This window comes from Schistocerca piceifrons, chromosome 2, assembly GCF_021461385.2.
Source record: "Schistocerca piceifrons isolate TAMUIC-IGC-003096 chromosome 2, iqSchPice1.1, whole genome shotgun sequence".
NCBI lineage: Eukaryota > Metazoa > Arthropoda > Insecta > Orthoptera > Acrididae > Schistocerca > Schistocerca piceifrons.
Window position 1 is genome coordinate 531,719,766 of NC_060139.1, and position 7,880 is coordinate 531,727,645.

At 46.5% G+C, this 7,880-nt stretch overlaps 1 non-coding gene across 1 annotated transcript; it reads right to left on the reverse strand.

The window, feature by feature from the left end:
• Window positions 1–534: 534 nt before the first annotated feature.
• Window positions 535–609, reverse strand: Trnat-ugu. The gene has a single exon. It is a non-coding gene; the product is annotated as a tRNA-Thr (tRNA).
• Between the last annotated feature and the right edge of the window lie 7,271 nt (window positions 610–7,880).

The following is a 7,880-nucleotide window of genomic DNA, read 5'->3' on the forward strand; positions in this document are numbered from 1 at the left end:
AAGGTCACAGAGAAAAGAGGATGAGGTGTGGGCACAGAAAGGGGGAGAGAGGAGGAGGAGGCAGAGGCTAGGAGAAGAAGAAGAGAGAGAAGTGGGGAGAAGATGGACAGAGAAAAGTGTGAGAATGTGATGGACAGGACGCCTAAACAATTCCCATAGTTATTAGAAACGTGTGCTTTCTCTTTTTCCTTATTCCCATTTAACCAGACTCAGCCAGAGGAGCACGTAGTCGGGAACAGCTAGTAATCGAAAAAGGAAAAAAAAGAAAATCAAATAGAAGGAATGTGTTCTGGAATTAAATCGAATAGGAAATGTGATCCAGTAGCAATAAAAAATGCAATATCTGAACTAAAAAGCACAGTCAGTACAAAATAAAGAATATTTAGTAAGATGATAACTGTTCTTTCGGACATGTCCGAAAGAACAGATACCATTGGTGATCAAGCAGTTTGTTAGAATGAAATTACAATGAAGTGAACACCCTTAGCTGCTTACAGCCGTTGACATACGTCAACGGGGACAGATGAAAATGTGTGCCCCGACCGGGACTCGAACCCGGCATCTCCTGCTTACATGGCAGACGCTCTATCCATCTGAGCCACCGAGGGCACAGAGGATAGCGCGACTGCTGGGATTTATCCCTGGCACTTCCCCCGCGAAACCCACATTCCCAACGTATTTTCCCGCACTACATTCGTAGTGCCACCGCACATTATGCTCATTACTCGCCGCGCGTTGCCGATTCCCGTAAGAACAGATATCATCTTAGTAAATATTTAGTTAAGGCTCACCGGCCACTTGACCATCTTCTTCTTCTGTGCGAATGCACAAACAGAGCCCGAACTCTTACGGGAATCGGAAACGAGCCGCGAGTGCGGGACAATACGTTGGGAATGTGGGTTTCGCGGGAGGCGTGTTAGAGATAAATCTCTGCAGTCGCGCTGTCGTCTGTAGTCCTCGGTGGCTCAGATGGAGTTCGCCGGCGGACGGCGTGGAGGTAGGACGGAGTGTGGTGTGCGCTGCGCCGTCTGTTCTTCCGCGTGGTAAGTCTTGCGCTTGCTGCAGCTTAAAGTTCTGTTTATCGAAAACTTCGAGAAGTAATGAGTAGTATACAGTGATGGCTCAACCAAGTCGAAAAGATACGTTGAAACTTACCTTTGATTCTCGATATGCCAGACCTAAGTCGTTTGAAGTAGAGAATTGGTTAGAAGAAGATGTGAAGCTCTCCTTTAATGATATAATCGGGATCCACCTGTCGATTGTAGCTTGTGTCGTGTTTGTTAAAATGCGTAGTTCCGAGCTGTGCGAGAAAATATTTGAGTCTTCCGGAGGTGTCATGAAATTTAAGCACTCAGATGGAAACGTTGGTGAAGTCACCGTTGCACATGGTGGTTTTGGCATTCGCACAGTTCGAATCTTCGAGTTGCCTTTGATATTTCAACAGACCAAATTAATGCCGTAATTTCACCCTTCGGGAAAGTACTCAGCAACTTTGCCGAGAAATGGTCAAACGCGCATAAATTCCCAGTACTAAATGGAGTACGGCAGCTTCGAGTAGAGTTACAGAAGCACATCCCGTCGTACATCAATGTCTGCGGTTATAGAGGGATTGTAATTTATGACGACCAACTGCGAACCTGTGCCGCCTGTAACAAGCCTGGGCACGGTCGCGCAAAATGTATACAGCGGCGCCTTGCACAGCTGCCGGCCGGCGAGGCCGACAGGCCACGTGCGTTGACAACGCTGCCTGGAACTCTACGCCGCCGTGGGACGCGAACGGCCAACTGCTTCCTCAGCCCCTGAATCGTGTGCAAATACAAATTCTCCAGACACTGAAGTTCCGTTGGATGTCAGTGCCGTCATAGCTGACGACCTACAAGAGTCCCACCAACCTACGGAAACAGTTGAAGTTCCACCGAAATAGGCACCTGCAACCGTTAAGGTAGCAGATCCGCCGGAAGTTGAGGGTCGACACACCTTGCAGGAAAGCGAAACTAACTTGGATACTGAAGAAAGTCCGTCGAGAGGCAATTCTCCCAAAAAAATAAGAAACGCCGGCTGGCGCGCAAAGGTGCAGAGGAGACAGCTCCTACACTCCGACAAAAAGCAAAGGAAATAGGTAGTAGCTTAAGCCAACAGATGGCTGGCGACACGAAAGCGACACCATTTTCTGAGGAGCGTTCCCCTTCTGCGCTGGAAAAACGGGACGTCCAAGGAAAGCTAACAAAGAAAGCATCCACCCGCCCTCAAGAAGCGAGTCACTCTCCTGAAGATTCACTCGTCCACGACGACAACGTCAACCAGCTGGGCAGACGAAATCGATCATAACAATGCGGATGAAGAAATGACAGAAGTTTCAGAAACTAAAACAGACTGTACTCCAGCCCCAAAGGTGACTGATTTCTTCAACGAAGAAGTCTCCGTGAACGAACTTTCTAAAGACCAAGGACACACCACTGAAACATTTGCTACCGGTGAATATTATTAAAATGAGTTTTAAAGCTGATGCTTGCGAGACAAAACGGAAGAATGTTGTTTAAAGTTTGATCAAGTAGAACAACCAATGTCTGACATACAAGCGTACAAAATCGCTACAGTAAACCTTAATAAGGTTCATAGTTCATTTAAATTACAGAACTTAAAAGATTTTATGTATGCTTCTGACAGTGACATTATCCTTTTACAAGAAGTGACAGACATTGAGCTCGGTAACGTACCTGGCTTCAACGTCATTATAAACCCAGGGCATGGAACGGAAATGGGCACAGCTCTGCTCGCAAAGGAGGGCATAGTAGTCCAAGATGTGGTAAAACTACCAAACAGTAAAGGCATAGCGGCCACAATAAACAAAATACGAGTCATTAACGTATATGCCCCTTCAGGATCCAGCAACAGGCACCGCAGAGCGGAATTCTTTAAAGAAGAAGTTGTCCCACTATTTGGAACTCGATATGAACACCTTATCGTGGGAGGAGATTTTAACTGTGTTTTGCATGCCAAGGACCAAACTCCCAATTTCAACAAGTGTACTGAACTGGAACGTATAGTTAGACCTACGACTAATAGACTCATGGGAGCAACTGCACGGTGCCGCCCCTGGCTTCACCCACGCCACAAGCCACTGGGCGAGCCGTCTAGACAGGATATATGTAACTCGTAATTTGAAACACCACATTTTGCAGTCCGAAATATGACCTACCGTTTTCTCGGATCACGCTGCGTACATATGCACAATCAATCTGACAAAACAAGGGACCTATCGAGGTAGAGGCACATGGAAGCTCAACGTGTCACATCTGGAAGACCAAGCTTGTCAGGAGGCATTTTACACGTTATGGAGAGAGTGCGAAAGCAAATTTAACTCGTACAACTCCGGCACTGACTGGTGGCTGAAACATGCCAAACCTAAAATACGGAGGTTTTTCATACATTACTCAAAAGACAAAAACTTTTGGTACAAATCAACTATAGAATTCTACTTTCAGTGTCTAAGGGATTTGTACAAGTCCGATGTCACAGTTGTGGATAACTACGAAAGAATTAACAAAATTAAAGCAAAAATTTTGGCTCTTCGGCGTAAACAACTGGAAGGCTACCAAATACGGTCGCGTGCTCAGAATATAGCACAGCACGAGGTCACTTCCATTTATCATGTCTTTCGTGATAGAAAAAGGGCGTCTCGCAAGATATTCTCTGAAATAACAACTGATAAAGGAAGCTGACGAAGCAAAGAGAAATTAAAGAGGCAATCGTACAGCATTTTGAATCCTTAATGTCTAGTCAACCAGTCGACGAACAGCTTCAAGACGAGTTAACGATCAACCTCCAGGGCAAAGTATGCCACGCGGAAGCACAAACTCTCATCTCGGAAATGACTGAAGAAGATATCGAAGAAGCTATATATGGAAGCATGAAAAAAAGAAGGCTCCAGGGGCAGACGGAATTCCGGCAGAATTTTGTCGCAAATTTAGTGGCCTCGTAAAAGCTAAGTTAACTCTCATCTGCAACGAACTACTAAACCCTGAAAATGACATCCCGAAAGAATTTCGTGAGAGACTCGTAGTATTAGTGCCAAAAACCACCAACACGAAAATTGTAAGCGCTCTGAGGCCAATTACGCTTTTAAACAGCGATTACAAAATCTTTGGCCGCATCCTCGCTCGCAGGCTGAAAACCACAATGACCAGCGGCACTGGCCCTTATCAAACAAGTGTGGGCATAGATAGGAGAATTCTCCAGACCCTTTGTGATTACAGGGACCTAATCTCAACGGCCGACGTCTGGAAAATGAAATGTGCACTCATCTCACTCGACTCTGATAAAGCATTCGACAGGGTAAATCATCGTTTTCTCCTTCGGACCACGGGCGCAATGAGCTTCCCTCCTAGATTCATTGCAGTAGTAAGAAATACATTAACAAACAACTCAGCCAGATTTGTCGTCAATGGGCACATTAGCCGCCCGATTGACGTCACCAGCTCCATTAGGCAAGGGTGTCCAATGTCAGTGGCACTCTTCGCCATCGCCATCGAGCCCCTGCTTGCCTCCCTTATGAAACATCTACAAGGGCTACAAATACATGGAGAAAAGATCGTGTGCAAGGAGTACGCTGATGATGTTGGGTTCCTAGTCGTGAATGGCACTGAAGTAGCGAGCGCACTACAAATAGTAACAAAATATGAACAGGCACCTGGTGCAAAACTAAATAGAACAAAGTCGGGGATTTTCAACATCGGCCGTGGAATTGGGTCGCAAACGCAGGGTCTGTTACGCGAGCTTGTAACCATGAAATGTCTCGGCATAGATTTTAAAAGAAATATCAAGCACACCATTGCTGCGAATTATCGAAAATTACTTAACAGCATCGCGCCTCTGTACAAGCACATAGTATTAGGAAACTCGATGAACTTCAGAAAGTAATAGTGGCAGATGCATATATCATATCCAAAGTTAATTACGTAGCACAAGTTCTGCCACCACCTGCGCCGTTGTCGAAAAGTATCGCATCTGCACTAGGACATTTTGTCAGCCGCGGTCATATTTACAAAGTCAAATATGACATTCTGATGCTCCCTACGAAATGAGGTGGGTTAAATCTCACCGATATCAGCAAAAAGGTGCAATCCTTATACCTTTCAACCACATACAAACAATGGAAGGAACCACGTGGCACCCTTGCTGCACATTTGTTAAATGAAATAGCTCCTGCTGACACCAGAGCACCTATAAATGTCCAACACATACCCAGCGGACTATACCACTTCAAATACTTTTTAGTGGAATACAGCTACATACAGGCAAGGATCCCTGAAAAAGGCATCATGAAAGTGAAAGAACTTTATAATAACTTAGTGAAAGACAAACCCAGAAACGACGTAGAACAAAAGTATGCTTGTTATAACTGGTAAACAATATGACAAAATATTCACTGCCGGAACCTGTAAACGTATGTTAGATCGACCTGGTACTATGCTGTCAACGTATGTTAGATCGACCTGGTACTATGCTGTAAACAGGAAAATTACGACGAACTCTAAACTGCACTCTATTCGATTGGCCGAGTCACCGCTGTGTACATTATGTAATATACCAGATACCGAAGAGCATAGATTGTTGTGTGACAAGGTAAAAGACATATGGCTCTACATAAGACAAAAGATAGCGAGCGTCAGCAGAACTACGCCCAACGCTGTTACGCCTGCGATTTTTAAACCCTGACAGTATACCTTACCCTAAAACAAAGCGAAACGCAATCAACTGGTTGAAAGGCCAAACGATGCATTACATCCTAACAAAAGAATCAAGCAATAGGGAGGAGTTCGGGGTACACCTTACAACTGAGCACCAAACGTTGATGTGTACTAAAAAATACAAGGAAAACTACGCAAATTTTTAAACTGAAACAATACTGTAACCAATAGAAGTGCGTAGTTTACATTATGCACCGTAGCATTTCGTATATTAGACGAATGCTTTGTGGTACAAGGTTGCACTTCACGTAGCAAGAGGAGGATATCCAACAGCAAGTAATCAGAGAAGATCATAAATACACTCCTGGAAATGGAAAAAAGAACACATTGACACCGGTGTGTCAGACCCACCATAATTGCTCCGGACACTGCGGGAGGGCTGTACAAGCAATGATCACACGCACGGCGCAGCGGACACACCACGAACCGCGGTGTTGGCCGTCGAATGGCGCTAGCTGCGCAGCATTTGTGCACCGCCGCCGTCAGTGTCAGCCAGTTTGCCGTGGCATACGGAGCTCCATCGCAGTCTTTAACACTGGTAGCATGCCGCGACAGCGTGGACGTGAACCGTATGTGCAGTTGACGGACTTTGAGCGAGGGCGTATAGTGGGTATGCAGGAGGCCGGGTGGACGTACCGCCGAATTGCTCAACACGTGGGGCGTGAGGTCTCCACAGTACATCGATGTTGTCGCCAGTGGTCGGCGGAAGGTGCACGTGCCCGTCGACCTGGGACCGGACCGCAGCGACGCACGGATGCACGCCAAGACCGTAGGATCCTACGCAGTGCCGTAGGGGACCGCACCGCCACTTCCCAGCAAATTAGGGACACTGTTGCTCCTGGGGTATCGGCGAGGACCATTCGCAACCGTCTCCATGAAGCTGGGCTACGGTCCCGCACACCGTTAGGCCGTCTTCCGCTCACGCCCCAATGGAGACGTGTCGTCTTCAGCGATGAGAGTCGCTTCTGCCTTGGTGCCAATGATGGTCGTATGCGTGTTTGGCGCCGTGCAGGTGAGCGCCACAATCAGGACTGCATACGACCGAGGCACACAGGGCCAACACCCGGCATCATGGTGTGGGGAGCGATCTCCTACACTGGCCGTACACCACTGGTGATCGTCGAGGGGACACTGAATAGTGCACGGTACATCCAAACCGTCATCGAACCCATCGTTCTACCATTCCTAGACCGCCAAGGGAACTTGCTGTTCCAACAGGACAATGCACGTCCGCATGTATCCCGTGCCACCCAACGTCCTCTAGAAGGTGTAAGTCAACTACCCTGGCCAGCAAGATCTCCGGATCTGTCCCCCATTGAGCATGTTTGGGACTGGATGAAGCGCCGTCTCACGCGGTCTGCACGTCCAGCACGAACGCTGGTCCAACTGAGGCGCCAGGTGGAAATGGCATGGCAAGCCGTTCCACAGGACTACATCCAGCATCTCTACGATCGTCTCCATGGGAGAATAGCAGCCTGCATTGCTGCGAAAGGTGGATATACACTGTACTAGTGCCGACATTGTGCATGCTCTGTTGCCTGTGTCTATGTGCCTGTGGTTCTGTCAGTGTGATCATGTGATGTATCTGACCCCAGGAATGTGTCAATAAAGTTTCCCCTTCCTGGGACAATGAATTCACGGTGTTCTTATTTCAATTTCCAGGAGTGTATAAACCAGTTAAGCCTATATGTATATATTACTTTGTTTTGAGGGAAGCATACGACGCAATGATGAAACTGGTATCCACCCTTTATTTAGTTTCTTTCTTTCACTCCTACTTTTCACAGGAAGGCATATTTATGTGTAAAATCAAGCAGCAGAAGCCTACTTTAATTCATTACCTTTCTGATGAAGAGAGTTTTACTTAGCAGCAATATTGAGTTTGCTTCTTTCCGTTTTTTTACAGATGCAGTTACAATTCCATAACAATTATGTGACTGCCTTCTCAATGGAATTTACATTTATTTTTATTCAAGCCATGTTGCAAACAAAGGCAACAGAAGGGGCATACTTCGTTTCTCGTTCCCGAAGAGGCGTGTTTCCACATCATCAAGTTACATTCATTCTTTAAAGGCGGAGAAGCCGGAAAAAAAATTAAAAAGAAGATGGATAGAGCGTCTGCCATGTAAG